The sequence below is a fragment of the Mirounga angustirostris genome, unplaced genomic scaffold (assembly GCF_029215605.1).
Source record: "Mirounga angustirostris isolate CCGP_5_RB_7025 unplaced genomic scaffold, mMirAng1.0.hap1 SCAF_13, whole genome shotgun sequence".
Taxonomy (NCBI): Eukaryota; Metazoa; Chordata; class Mammalia; order Carnivora; family Phocidae; genus Mirounga; species Mirounga angustirostris.
The window spans coordinates 75,419,400-75,433,533 of NW_026991721.1; the positions used below are offsets into that span (position 1 = coordinate 75,419,400).

Genomic DNA, 14,134 nt, shown 5'->3' on the forward strand with positions numbered 1-14,134 from the left:
TGAAAATGATAACTTGTCCTTCTGGTAGTATATCTACACTTGAGAAATATTTTTGAATTAAGACTGTCTGGTTAGATTATTGACAGAAGGAAATCAGACATCAAATCTGGTCACAAAATAACAATTTTTTTTCAGTGAAAATATTTTTGTAGAAATATAAATGTTCGTTTTGTTCTTTTAATAAATGCAATAATATTTGCATAAGCTTGTGTTAGCCTATTAATGACTAACATGATTTTCATCTTATTATTGAAAACAGAAAAGCAACCAAATATCTTACATAATCCTTCTTATATTTAACTTGAGGAGTGCCCTGTTGTCATAGATATGTGCATGTGCATACATGCACAAGAACAGGCATTCCTGACACCATGATGAGCACCATTTTCATATGAAGTTACTTATCTTGGATCACAAAAGAATGTGACAATCTATATAATCAAAATTCTTTGTTTAATGAGGAGGATTTCACCTAATATATATTGTTTTCACAGAATAATCCCTACTGACAACATATACTGAACGCCCAGGACATACCATATGTGGTAGACAGACTCTTAAGTTGGTCCTCATTATTCCCCATCCTGGTATTTACCCTCCATGTGATTCCTTCTGCACTTGAGTATATATGGAACCTGTCAGCTCCTAACCAAAAGGATACAGCAAAGGTGATAAGATGTAAGTGATTATATGTACTTGATTATGTTATTATGTCACCTAGGTATTAGCACTAATTTTTCTGGAGTATCTGTTTCTCCTTTTAAGTTGTCAAGATGCAAACTGACATAGAGTGGGCTTCCTAAGATGGGAGGCCCATTTGACAAGGAACTCCCATAGCTTCCGGAAGCTGAGAGCAGCCTATAGATGACAGTCATCTAGAAACTGAAGTGCATATTCCTAAATCTACAAGAAAATTAATTCTGCCAAAAACTTAAGTGATCTTGGGAGATTTTTTTTTTATTGGTGAGCCTCAGAGAAAACCACATCCATAGCCATAACATTGTTTGCAGCCTTGTGAGATTCTGAGCATAGCATCCAACTAAGCTATGCCATTTCCTGACCCACAGACACTGAGAAAATAAGTATGTGTTATTTTAAGCTGCTAAGTATGTAGCAATTTCTTATCCAACAATAGAAAATATACTACATTTATTTGTTTTGTATTCCTTCTCTTTATTTGATTACATGTTCTTAGAAGACTAGATCATGTCTTCTGTGTTTGGATTTACTTGTTTTTAAGGAGTTTCAAAGTAGAATTTCAAGGTAATCTTTACTATATTATGTATGTATGTAACCTTGAAGGTTACATACAAACATTAGTATACTAGTATACAAATATATATAAAATATAGTATAGTAATATATAAATATGAATACTAATATAGGATATACTATCATGTTATTTTCCAAGTCCTTTAATATGTATTGTCTTGTATAATACACATATCCTGTGGCAAATGCAGAAAGATATTATATCTACTTCAGAATAAGTAAGCCAAGGTTCAGAGAGTTAGCAGTAGCCCCGCTAAAGTCTGGTGATAACAAAAGCCAGTGAGTTAAGCCAGGTCACAAACCTTGTCTTTAATCAAAAGTTGGTTGGAATGCAATTTAGGCTCAGCTCAGGGTTGCTTCAATTTACAACCAAACAGGCAAACACACCAGATAAGGAAACAAATGAGAACAAAATGCTCTGATGTCTTAGTTCTTCATATGTACCTAGGCTTGTCAGCCAATATAGCTTAATATTAATTAAGAAACGCACCATGACAGAAAAGCTCAGAACTGAGGCCTTTGCCTTTTAGACCATTATTCTAGGGTAATTGCCATATCAGCACTCGGGTGTCTACTTTAGTTCTGTATAAAGGATTCTATGCTATATCACGTTACAAAATACGAGTTTCTATTTTTCTGGACCGTCAAATTAAAAGAATTCCTGGCCATCTATCCATCAGGTTGCCATCCTAGTGTGATGTTATTTCTTTTTTTTTTTAAAAATCATTTATTACATGCCTCCTATATACCACACTGTTCTAAAAGCATTAATCTCACAGTAAATCTCTTAGGTAGTACTGTATGATAAAGAGTTTGATTTGTTTTGTTCAAGATTCCTGGGAAGAAGACTAAATTTTTGGAATTTCCTGAGTGTAGGGGTGTCTTTGGGGTACACCTGAGTTTATTCATTTCCTCATAAAACATCCTTGCTTTCACTCTGTAAGTGGAACACTATTTGGGTTTCTATAAGAATCTGTGCTCATGGGCGCCTGGGTGGCTCAGATGGTTAAGCGTCTGCCTTCGGCTCAGGTCATGATCCCACGGTCCTGGGATCGAGTCCCGCATCGGGCTCTCTGCTCCTTGGGAGCCTGCTTCTCCCTCTGCCTCTCTCTCTCTCTCTCTGCCTCTCATGAATAATAAAAAAAAAAAAAAAATCTGTGCTCATACAGACATGTACCTCTGAAACAAATAATACATTATATTAAAAAAAAAAAAGAAGATAGCAGGAAGGGAAGAATGAAGGGGGAGAAATAGGAGGGGGAGAGGAACCATGAGAGACTATGGACTCTGAGAAACAAACTGAGGGTTCTATTTATTTTATTCTATCTATTTTATTCTATCTATTTTATTATTAACATAATAAAAAAAAGTAAAAAAAAACCATATAAACTTGTTGAATCACTATGTCATATTCCTGAAACTAATGTAACATTGTGTCCCAACTATACTCAAAACAAAATTTAAGTGTAATTCGTGAGTACGGATTCTTTTTTTAATTTTATTTTATTCTGTTGTTAATCACCATACATTACATCGTTAGTTTTTGATGTACTGTTCCATGATTCATTGTTTGTGCATAACACCCAGTGCTCCATTCAGTACTAAAAAAGTACATCCACCTACACAAAAATACATACTTAAAATAGCAACAGGGTCATGAATATCAAGCCCTGCATTGTTGGAAACTCTATGTACTATGGCAAGCTAAGGATGAGAAAGTTAATATAGGTTGGAGTTATATTACAAAGTATTCATGGATGAGTAGCATGGACAAATAACAATCTGGAGGCGGACCAAGTGAGTCCTAATGTAACTAAAGGGGGGAAACTTTACATGATGAGTCATGTAAGTCTTTTTTTTTTTTAAGTTTCTTTTTTTCTTTTTTCATATTTTATTTATTTATTTGACAGAGAGAGAACACCAGCAGGGGCAGTGACAGGCAAAGGAAGAGGGACAAGCAGGCTCCCCACTGAGCAGGGAGCCTGCTTGTGGGTCTCTATCCCAGGACCCTGAGATCAAGATCTGGGCTGAAGGCAGGTGCTTCACCCACTGAGTCACCCAGGTGCCCCGTCATGTAAGTCTTGATCAGACCACATGAATTGTGATATTTCACATTTTGAAACGAAGACTTTAAAATTTACTAGATCTAATAAAAGTGGTAAAGCTTTTCCACCAATATAATTCAGAAATTAGTTCATTCATTCATAAATTGAACTTCTATTGACCACCTACTATGTGGCAAACCTATATTAGCCAACCAGAGTGTAATCATGAGTAAGGACTTGAGACTGACTATTCTAGCCATCAAGGAACATACTTTCTAGTGAGAGAGATGGGTAAACTTAAACTTAACTATTATGAAATGTGTTTAGTATAGTATTAGGAATATGAGGGACAGAAGCAGGAAAATGTTTATCTTGGCCTGGAAGGCTGACTTAAAGCCTGCATAGTTTTTTTTTTTTTTTTTTATTTTAAGATTTTATTTATTTATTTGAGACAGAGAGAATGAGAGACAGCATGAGAGGGAGGAGGGTCAGAGGGAGAAGCAGACTCCCTGCTGAGCAGGGAGCCTGATGCGGGACTCGATCCCGGGACTCCAGGATCATGACCTGAGCCGAAGGCAGTCGCTTAACCAACTGAGCCACCCAGGCGCCCCAAGCCTGCATAGTTTTGATAAGAATCAAATACATGCTGGTTGCTACGTTCTTTATGGGTCTCATGACTGCCTGTATACTTCCCTGATAATTAATATCTACTTGAATGATAAGCACCAGAGGAATCTTGCCAAAGTAGTTTTATAAGTAGAAATTCAAAGAAATTCGAAGAAACTTTTGTAACTGGATACTCCCTGCATGCCCCCTTCTCCTTCATTACTAAGCATACAACAACCAGCCTCACACAGCAAAAAGTACATCTCTTTCTGCCCACAGGTCCTGTCTCTGCACTACTTAAGTAAAGTTAGTGAGTTGCACCATAAACATCTCAAGAAAATTTTCTTGACCATTGCATTAGAGGAGCCCATATCAAGATCAAGGCATTAACTAATTTGCAGGAAGTTAGGGACAGTTTTATGGGAAAAGATATATAGATATTAGATATTTATTTAGGTATTTCATAGAGAAATTGAGTTTCAGTCAAATAGAGATGATCGGGAAGAGCCCTCTACTAGCCTCCGATGGCCCATCTCACTGCCCTGCACTGCCACTGCCCTGCAGAAGTGCTTCTATTACCCACAGTCTCTCACCAAATTATGCCAGTGTCCAGAGCACTGGCTCCTCATCCACTTGGGCCTATACCAAAGGTATAAAAGCTGGTGCAGATGCTTGAGCCTTAATGCTTCAAGGTACAGACCTTTTAGCCAATGTTGTAGCCCTTACTATGGAGCCAAAGGGAAGAACAGTGATTATTGACCAGAGTTGAAGTCCCAAAGTAACAAAAGATGGTGTGACTATTGCAAAAGCAATTGGCTTAAAAGATAAATATAAAAATATTGGTGCTAAACTTGTTCAAGATGTTGCCAATAACACTTTTGAAGAGACTGGGGATGGCACGCCTACCACTACTGTCCTGGCACACTCTATTGCCAAAGAAGGCTTCGAGAAGATTAGCAAAGGTGCTGATTCTGTGGAAGTCAAGAGAAGTGTGATATTACCTGTTGATCCTGCAATTGCTGAACTTAAGAAGCAGCCTTCAGTGACAACCCCTGAAGAAATTGCTCAGGGTGCTATGATTTCTGTAAATGGGGACAAAGAAATTGGCAACATCATTTCTGATGCAATGGCAAAGTTTGGAAGAAAGGGTATCATCACAATAAAGGATGGGAAAGACACTAAATGATGAATTAGAAATTACTGAAGGCATGAAATTTGATCAATTTCTCCATACTTTATTAATACATCAAAAGATCAGCAATGTGAACTCCAAGATGCCTATGTTCTACTGAGTAAAAAGAAAATTTCTAGTGTCCGGTCCATCATCCCTGCTCTTAAAATTACCAATGCTCACTGTAAGCCCTTGGTCATAACTGCTGAAGATGTTAACAGAGAAGCTCTGAGTACACTCACTTTGAGTAGGCTAAAAGTTGGTCTTCAGGTTGTGGCAGTCCAGGCTCCAGGTCTTGGTGACAATAGAAACAATCAGCTTAAAGACATAGCTATTGCTACTGGTGGTGCAGTGTTTGGAGAAGAACTGACCTCACAACTTAGAAAATGTTGGAGAGGTCATTGTGACCAATGATGATGCCATGCTCTTAAAAGGAAAAATTGAGAAGGCTCAAATTGAAAAATGTATTCAGAGAAATCATTGAGCAGTTATATATAACAACTAGAAAATGTGAAAAGGAAAAACTGAATGAACGTCTGGCAAAACTCAGATGGAGTAGCTGTGCTGAAGGTTGGTGGGACAAGTGATGTTGAAGTGAATGAAAGACAGTTACAGATGCCCTCAGTGCTCCACCAGCTGTTGTTGAAGAAGGCATTGCTCTGGGAGAGGGTTGTGCCCTGCTTCAATGCATTCCTGCCTTAGATTCAATAACTCCAGCTAATGAAGATCAAAAAATTGGTATAGAATTATTAAGAGAACACTCAAAATTCTTCCAACGACCACTGTTAAGAATATAGGTGTTGAAGGATCACTGATAGTTGAGAAAATTATGCAGAGTTCCTCAGAAGTTGGTTATGACACTATGCTTGGAGATTTTGTGACTATGGTAGAAAAAGGAATCATGGATCCAACTAAGATTGTAAGAACTGCTTTCTTGAATGCTGCTGGAATGGCCTCTCTGTTAACTACAGCAGAAGTTTTAGTCACCGAAATTCCTAAAGAAGAGAAAGACCCAGGAATGGGTGCAATGGGAAGTTGTATGGAGGTGGCGTGTTCTGATTCCTAGAATAGAGCTTTACCATAATTTTTTTAAAGGCTTCTTAAATATATATTTAACATTTTTAAAAGTACAGAAAATTAAGAAATTTTACAAAGAGGCATGAACCACATCCCAGACTTAACAAATATTAAAATTTTGCTCTATTTCCCTCAGACATATTTTATAATGAATAAAACATGATAGACAAATCTTTCTTGGTTTGTATACATTTAATATGAATAGATCCATAAAATATATAATATCATGTCAGTGTTCTTGTTACATCTTTGTATAAATGTTTTATGTTGTTTATGTATTTCTGTAACTTACTCTTAAACTTAACATTACTTTTGAGATCTATCTTTATTAATACATAAATTTAGTTTTATTTCAACATATATATAACATCCCATTGCATGAATATTCCACAATTATTTATGTTTGCTATTGTAGAAATAAACATCCTTTGCACAAGTTTCTGTAAGATACAAATTCAGATCTAGGATTGCTAATATGTTTACTGTCATAAAATCTTGACATTTTGATTTTGATTTTGGCAAATTTCTCTCTAAGATGACTATACCAGTTTATTGCTCTGCCATCAGGGTAAGATAATTCCTATCATCCCAAATACTCACCAAGGCTTGATATTTTATCACCCTTTTAAATATTTGCAACTCTGATGGGTTTGAAATGGTATCTCCTTATTGTAATCTGCATAAACACTAATGTTTACTTCTATAAAATTTATCTAAAATTATATAACCTTCCACTGTTGCACTTTTTGTCTTATTGATTTATAAAAGCCATCATTAATTTAGAATACAATTACTTGCCTGTGAATGTATTAATAATTTGTTACAGATTAACTGTCCTTCAAGTTTATTATTTTTCAACCTCCTTTATATATTTAAATATACACATACTATTTTAAGTAGCCTATATGTTAATTGTGAAACATAAAAGTATAATAACCACCTGTGAATTCACCACCAGAACACTCTCAATGTCTACATCCCTTTCCCCTATCCCATTATCCTGTTCTCTTCTCCAAGGCTACTGTCTCTTTCTTGGGTGTAACATTCCCTTACTTTTTTTTTTTAATTTTATTATGTTATGTTAATCACCATACATTACATCATTGGTTTTTGATGTAGTGTTCCATGATTCATTGTTTGCATATAACACCCAGTACGTGCCCTCTTTAATACCCATCACCAGGCTAACCCATCCCCCCACCCCCCATTATTTTTTAAAAAGATTTTATTTATTTATTTGAGAGAGAGAGAGACAGAGAGACAGAGATATAGAGACAGAGCATGAGTGGGGAGGAGAGGGAGAAGCTGGCTCCCCATTGAGCAGGGAGCCTGACACTGGGCTCAATCCCAGGACCCTGGGATCATGACGTAAGCAGAAGGCAGCCACTTAACCAACTGAAACACCCAGGAGCCCCAGTCCCTTACCATTATTAATGAACTGTGAGAGGAAGCTCAAGGCAGTGCTCCTCAACAATAACTTCAGAGAAGCCAGTTGAAGGAAATGACTGAAGAAAAGCCTGGCTGATACTTAAGAAAATCATTTTAACCATCAGTTACTGGTTTCAGCTGACAAAATACAATGGTTTACTACTGTCATTGTCCATGCCTATGGAAAATTTATATTATATTTTTGAATAAAAAGACATTCGCACATTCCTGACAACTGAGTGCAAGGGCCATGTACCAGTGTACTGCTTTCAACTTAAATCACTGAGGCATTTTTACTACTATTCTGTTAAAATCAGGATTTTAGTGCTTGCCATTACCAAACGAAAAGTAGAAAAGCAGCCTTTCTGTAGAGAGTATGAATAATTGTATACAAAGTAGAGAAATATCAAATTATGTGACAACTTTGTGTAATAAAAATTTGCTTAAAGTTAAAAAAAAGTGATGAAGAAAAAAATTCTTGATAAAGATGATTTTAAGGAGGAGACTGGGGAATTCCTAGGTGAAAAATACAAATGTGCTTTGAATCCTTTCTCTGTCACTTAGTCACTTTGAAACTTGGGTAATTTAACTTCTTTAAATTTCAGTTTTCTCATCTATTATATGGTTTCTCGTCTAATAAAATCCTCTACCAAAGATGGTTGTGAGAAATAACCAGTATGAGTCACCAGGAAATCCAGTCTGAAATGTGATGATCATTTTCCTCCAAACATCTGATGTCCTGTGGGTCTAACCTTCAATACTGAGAAAGGAGAAACCTATTCTCCTAAAACTTATTTGAAAATTCTGTTGGCTGCTTACTGCTACACTCAATGGGGACCATGGTTCTGACTTAGCATGATAATTCCTTTGCTCTTGGGCCTGTCCTTCTAAATACTTTAGATTCAAGTAATTGCCTGTGTGAATGTTTTGTATGTCACATACAAATAGTCACATCACACACCTTGTTTAACTTTAGCATCCCTATATTAAGAGATGCCACAACACACCTACTTTGCTTTAGGAACTGGTGCTGTGACAGCTGAGATACATAAATTCCATAGCAGAGTGAGGAGCTTATGGTACTCATTTGCATGTCAAAACCCAAATTTTGCTTCTTCCTCATTTTTATTGACAATGATTGTGTCTAACTAATGGGAACAACCTGAAAGGGTTGTGCATCTCAATGAGTTCTCTAAATGCTTTGCTATAGCAGAGCTACAGATTAAAATAAAATTTTAATCATGTATCCGCCTAAGTGCTAAAATAATAATGATGATTAAGGATCCTAGTCTGTTTTTTGTTCTACAAAATAAGCTTGACATCCATAGGAGGGGGGAAAAATACAACTTCTTTTATTTCTTTATTGGCAGTTTTTATTTAAATCTTAGAGTGCTGGGAAACCTGGAAATCTGCCCACTTTCTTTATAGTCAGTACAGTTTAAATTTTACCATCTACATGGGCAAGTTTCTCTTGACAAAATCACATCTTTATAAAACTTCACTTATGAACAGTGCTTTATCAGACATGTTAATTTTAAAATTATAGGACGGAGTTATAGGTAAAGAATAAATAAATCAAAGAATACTAGGTGGATAACCTCATAATCCGATACTTGTTCCCAACATGTCATTATTTAATACTTCACTGACCATAGATGTGGCACTTTCCCCCCGATATCTCAGTTTCTGCCCTGTACACTGCAGTAAACTGATCTTCCTTCCTTGCTTATGCCAAAGGTCATTGTGTAAGGCAATGAACTGATGTATGCCTTAAATTTAGTCACATATTACAAGACATGCTACATTTAGTTAATATCGTAAAGTCAAAATAGATATTTGCTGTAATTGTGAAATAAGATAGCAAATTTAATGCAAAATTCTATAACTGTACATATAGCAATTTTAAATGTGAAGATAAGCTTACAAATGATTTTAAAAACTGGGCCAGGAATCCTCAAAGTTAACAGCAATAAAATGAAAGATCAACAAGTTAGAAAGTATCTTTTCTAATTGGATTAAATTATATTAATAGCTGCCTGATAATTTGACAAGAAAGAGGTGGTGGCGGAAGAGCACCCCAGTCATGTTCTCATGGAATTATCAGTCATGTTTTTATCAAAGGATATTGCTGCTAGACTTTTGTCTGTTTTGGCCTGGGTCCTGAACCTGAAAACAGAACAACTGTTGCAAAGTGCATCTTCATTCTAAAGTGAGGGGCTATACCATTTTTGTAGTATTTCAAAACAAAATTTTTTTTTAAAGATTTTATTCATTTATTTGACAGAGAGAGAGATAGCGAGAGCAGGAACACAAGCAGGGGGAGTGGGAGAGGGAGAAGCAGGCTTCCTGCCAAGCAGGGAGCCCGATGTGGGACTCGATCCCAGGACTCTGGGATCATGACCTGAGCCGAAGGCAGACGCTTAACGACTGAGCCACCCAGCCGCCCCCAAATTTTTTTTAAAATGAGTTTGAGATACTTAGTTCAACATTCAACTTTAGGATACAAGGTGGGATTAAAGGGACCTTCTCTACTCCCACTGACAACCACCTCCCACTGACAAACTCCCCTTGATTTGGATTGGCAAATGGCATTTATGCAACTGGGGTCCAAGGGTGTAAGAACACCTGGCTCCAGAGTCCCAAACAGACGAGGCTGAGCCCCTCAGGGCTGACAAAATCCACAGGCAGAGAGACAAATCATGGTGAAACCAGAAAGGGATTGATTTCAGTGAAGCCAACACCAGGAAGATAGTGGACTAACTCTCCGAAGACTGTCTCCAAAGGGCTAAAAATACTTCTAGGTTTATATAAGGAAAATGTGGAATGAAGGTCAGTGGGTACATACAGGTGGGCAGTAAAGGCCAAATGGATAATTTTCTTGGGGTCAATCACTCAGGGTCTTGCTGGCATCAGGACCGTCTCTATTGCATGAGGGGGTAGTTTCTGTTCTCATCATAGTATATTTTGCCCTCTGGATCTTTTGTCTGAGTTAAAAGATAGCTGGAAAAAAGAACTCAATCAGAAAGTACAGACTGAGGTCAAAATGGAGGTAGTTGAAGTCCTCTTTCATTTACAGAAGTTTTGAAAATGGAAATCATCTATTCCCACACAACTTATTATATGACTAATCACATTATATACCTTTCAGCTATATTCACTAATATGATTTTACTATTCCACCATCTTTTTCAAACTAACATGACTACTTCAGATTTCTCAGAAAGATAAAAAGTTGCCAATGACTTCACTGTTTATTATAGAAAACCCTCCTCTTCCCACCCTGACAGTGACTCTCTCCTTAACCAAAGATGCATGCAGCTCCTCTTAGCCCTCTCTCTACCAGGCCCTGACCTTGGGCTCTGTCTTTGGCCCTTTGGCCCAGTTTTAGCAAGAATCCTGTTGAGTCATTTCATGAAAATCCCTCACCCTGGGTATCTGATCACCCTACATATCTGAACAAATTCCTCATCCCCCACACTAAATATCTTATCACTCTGGCCTGCCTTCAAGAATCCTGTCAAGTTGGTTTAGTCAGAATCCTCCATACCCATGATGTTTCCTGTTGGTAATTTTTCATCCACAGACCACCCCCACTCTGATCCTTGGCTATAAATTCCCATTTTTTCTTGTTATGTGCAAATTTTAATCTGTCTCCCCTGTTGTAAAACCCTCACCATAGTAATCTTTCTTTAATAAAGTTTCCTTTATCATCTTTAACAAGTATCATGAAAAAGTTTTCTTTAACACCTTTTTTTTTTTAAAGATTTTTATTATTTTTATTTAGTTGAGAGCAAGAGAGGGAGAGAGTACAAGCAAGCGGGGAGCCGCAGGCAGAAGGAGAGGGAGAAGCAGGCTCAAGCAGGCTCCCCATTGAACAGGAGCCTGATGTAGGACCCAATCCCAGGACCCTGGGATCATGACCTGAGCTGAAGGCAGACGCTTAACTGACTGAGCCACCCAGGCGACCCCAACACCTTCTTTTAAGAGCAAAATTCAATCTATATGTTATAGAATAACATTAAATGACTTATTCATAAGCTTCTTAGAAAATCTCTTCTCAAAATCCTTGTCTTGCTGTGTCCACCAAACCCAAACTGTTCTCTCATGATCCTTTCTTGGTTCTAATCAAGCCTTCATGAGGGAAGATCTACCTTACAGTAAAATCCAAAGCAATATAAATATTCAAAAATTTCCCAACCTTTTCCAATACACTAAGAATCTATCAAGGTAGTTCTCTCCCTTACTGCACTGAAAAAAAAGCTCATCTTTACATGACTGACAAATTGTTTGGGTGATATTTTATGGAAGCCAACATTTGACGATCTTAGTTCCCACAAAAATCCAATTGAAACCTCAGAGCTATGGTCCAAGCCCTATCTTGGAAACAACACACCCCTCTGAGGCCCCTGGTGCCTCCCACCTAGGGAACTCCACAGTTGTTCCAGTGACATAGCCCCATATTGGATCCAGGCTCTAATTTCTTTCTTCCTTCCTCCCTTTCTAATTATCATAAACATTTATTTCTATCATATGGGAGATATTGACAAGCCACTGGGGTTTTGACTCAACATTGTGATAATCATTAGAGACCCTTGACCCACCTTGGAAAAAGATAATGGACACAAACATCAAGCTATTGAATGCATCTGCTAACTTGATTTTAGAGTTTTCATTAAGATTGATGCTTCTTCATGCTGTATAATCTTGGCTGCTTACTGAATATACACGTTTCACAGTAAATACACTTACCTCCAATGAAATTTTGTCTCACTTTCTCAGACATTTCTATTTATTACTGTAACATTTTAAGTCCTGAATCTCTTCTTCAGTGAAGACATAACTAATGAAGAGATAACTGTCTAGCCTCTACTTGCAAGCTATCTGTGCTCTAAATATGTTTGTTAGAAAATCATTTAGATTACCTAGATTTACCTAGTCATGTTTGCTGATGGGTCATATGTAAAGACTAAAACAGGAAAATATTTGGCAGGAGTTACTCTAGCAAATCTCACTTTACTCCTAAAATAATATCCTTTAATAGAGACAAATCTTCCCAGATAGTAAACTCATTGCATTCACTACAGATCAGACTCATCAGTCTGAGTTCAACTAAGAAAAAGAAACCACATAGTGATTGAAATGGGAAATAATGAAAATAATTCTTAAGCATTGATGGGAGAGTAATTATAAAATGTGAAACGACTTTAAGGATTTCCTAGTACTGAGATAGATTATACTCACGAAGAAGTAAACTTGGAGGTGGGACAGTACAAAACCAGGTCTCAACTCTGATTTGGTATGTGTCCTGTAGTTTATGTACTTCTGACCTAAACGATTTCCACTGGCTGTATGAACAACTCCTCTGTTCATAACCCTGATGAGTTAATATATGCGATTCATATGTATTGAAATATCATTTCCTATTCTCAGCTCCACGCTATTGTTGCAAACAGTTATGGACAAATACTGGAAGCAACTCACATAATAATTAATAAGAGGTATGCTTGATTTTTCCTAAATTCCTACTAAATTTCCAAAAACCTTGTGTTCATTAAGAAATATCAGTGAAAGAAAGCTCTTAAATCCTGAAAGAAAGGATCCTATCAAATATTAACAATTTGTACAACAGTGGCATTCCAAGGAATTGATCTTTGAACCCATATATCTCAATTAAAAGGAATACATCCTCCTCCTCACAGAATGGCCAGAAGTTGGTTCCTACCAGAAACCTCAAACTGAGGATTATTAGGAACCTTCCAGCAGCAGATACTTTTTGGAAGGAAATACCTCTTATCCAATAATTCTAGATCAATTAGACAACTACAGTAAATTTAGACATCTTCCACCCAAGATCAATGGAACACTAACACAGATATTTACAGTTTAATCTGCATTCATTTATTCTCTATTTTTCTCATAATCTTATACTTTCTTGTCTAAGGATACCCTTAACTATCTCACTTTTAAGGGCCCTTTATATTAATATTACCATTTATTAATATTAACATTAATAATTATTATTTTAAATTAATATTCTTTTTTTTAAGATTTTATTTATTTATTTGAGAGAGAGAGAATAAGAGACAGATAGCAAGAGAGGGAAGAGGGTCAGAGGGAGAAGCAGACCCCTCGCTGAGCAGGGAGGCCAATGTGGGACTTGATCCCGGGACTCCAGGATCATGACCTGAGCCGAAGGCAGTCGCTTAACCAACTGAGCCACCTAGGTGCCCTTAAATTAATATTCTTAATACTGCTGTCTCCTGAATCTTTTCTTGATTTGAATACGATATCTGGATCAAATATGCTTATTAATGGATTAAATCATACAACCAAATTGACTTGTGATATTTCACAAAATTTTTTATGGAAATTCTATAGCTTCCCCTGTTAACAGTTTATTTTTTTTAACAGTTTGTAATGAATCAGTTGGTTTCTTGGGTTATAGGACTAATTTGTTAGATGATATTTTAGATGGAAAACATTATAATTAAGAGAGCCAGAAATTTAAAGCCCTTGTCATGTTATACCTAAAAAA

At 36.7% G+C, this 14,134-nt stretch overlaps 1 pseudogene; it reads left to right on the forward strand.

The window, feature by feature from the left end:
* The first annotated feature begins 4,447 nt into the window (after window positions 1–4,447).
* LOC123856546 (60 kDa heat shock protein, mitochondrial-like) lies at window positions 4,448–6,160 on the forward strand (annotated as a pseudogene).
* The last annotated feature ends 7,974 nt before the right edge of the window (window positions 6,161–14,134 follow it).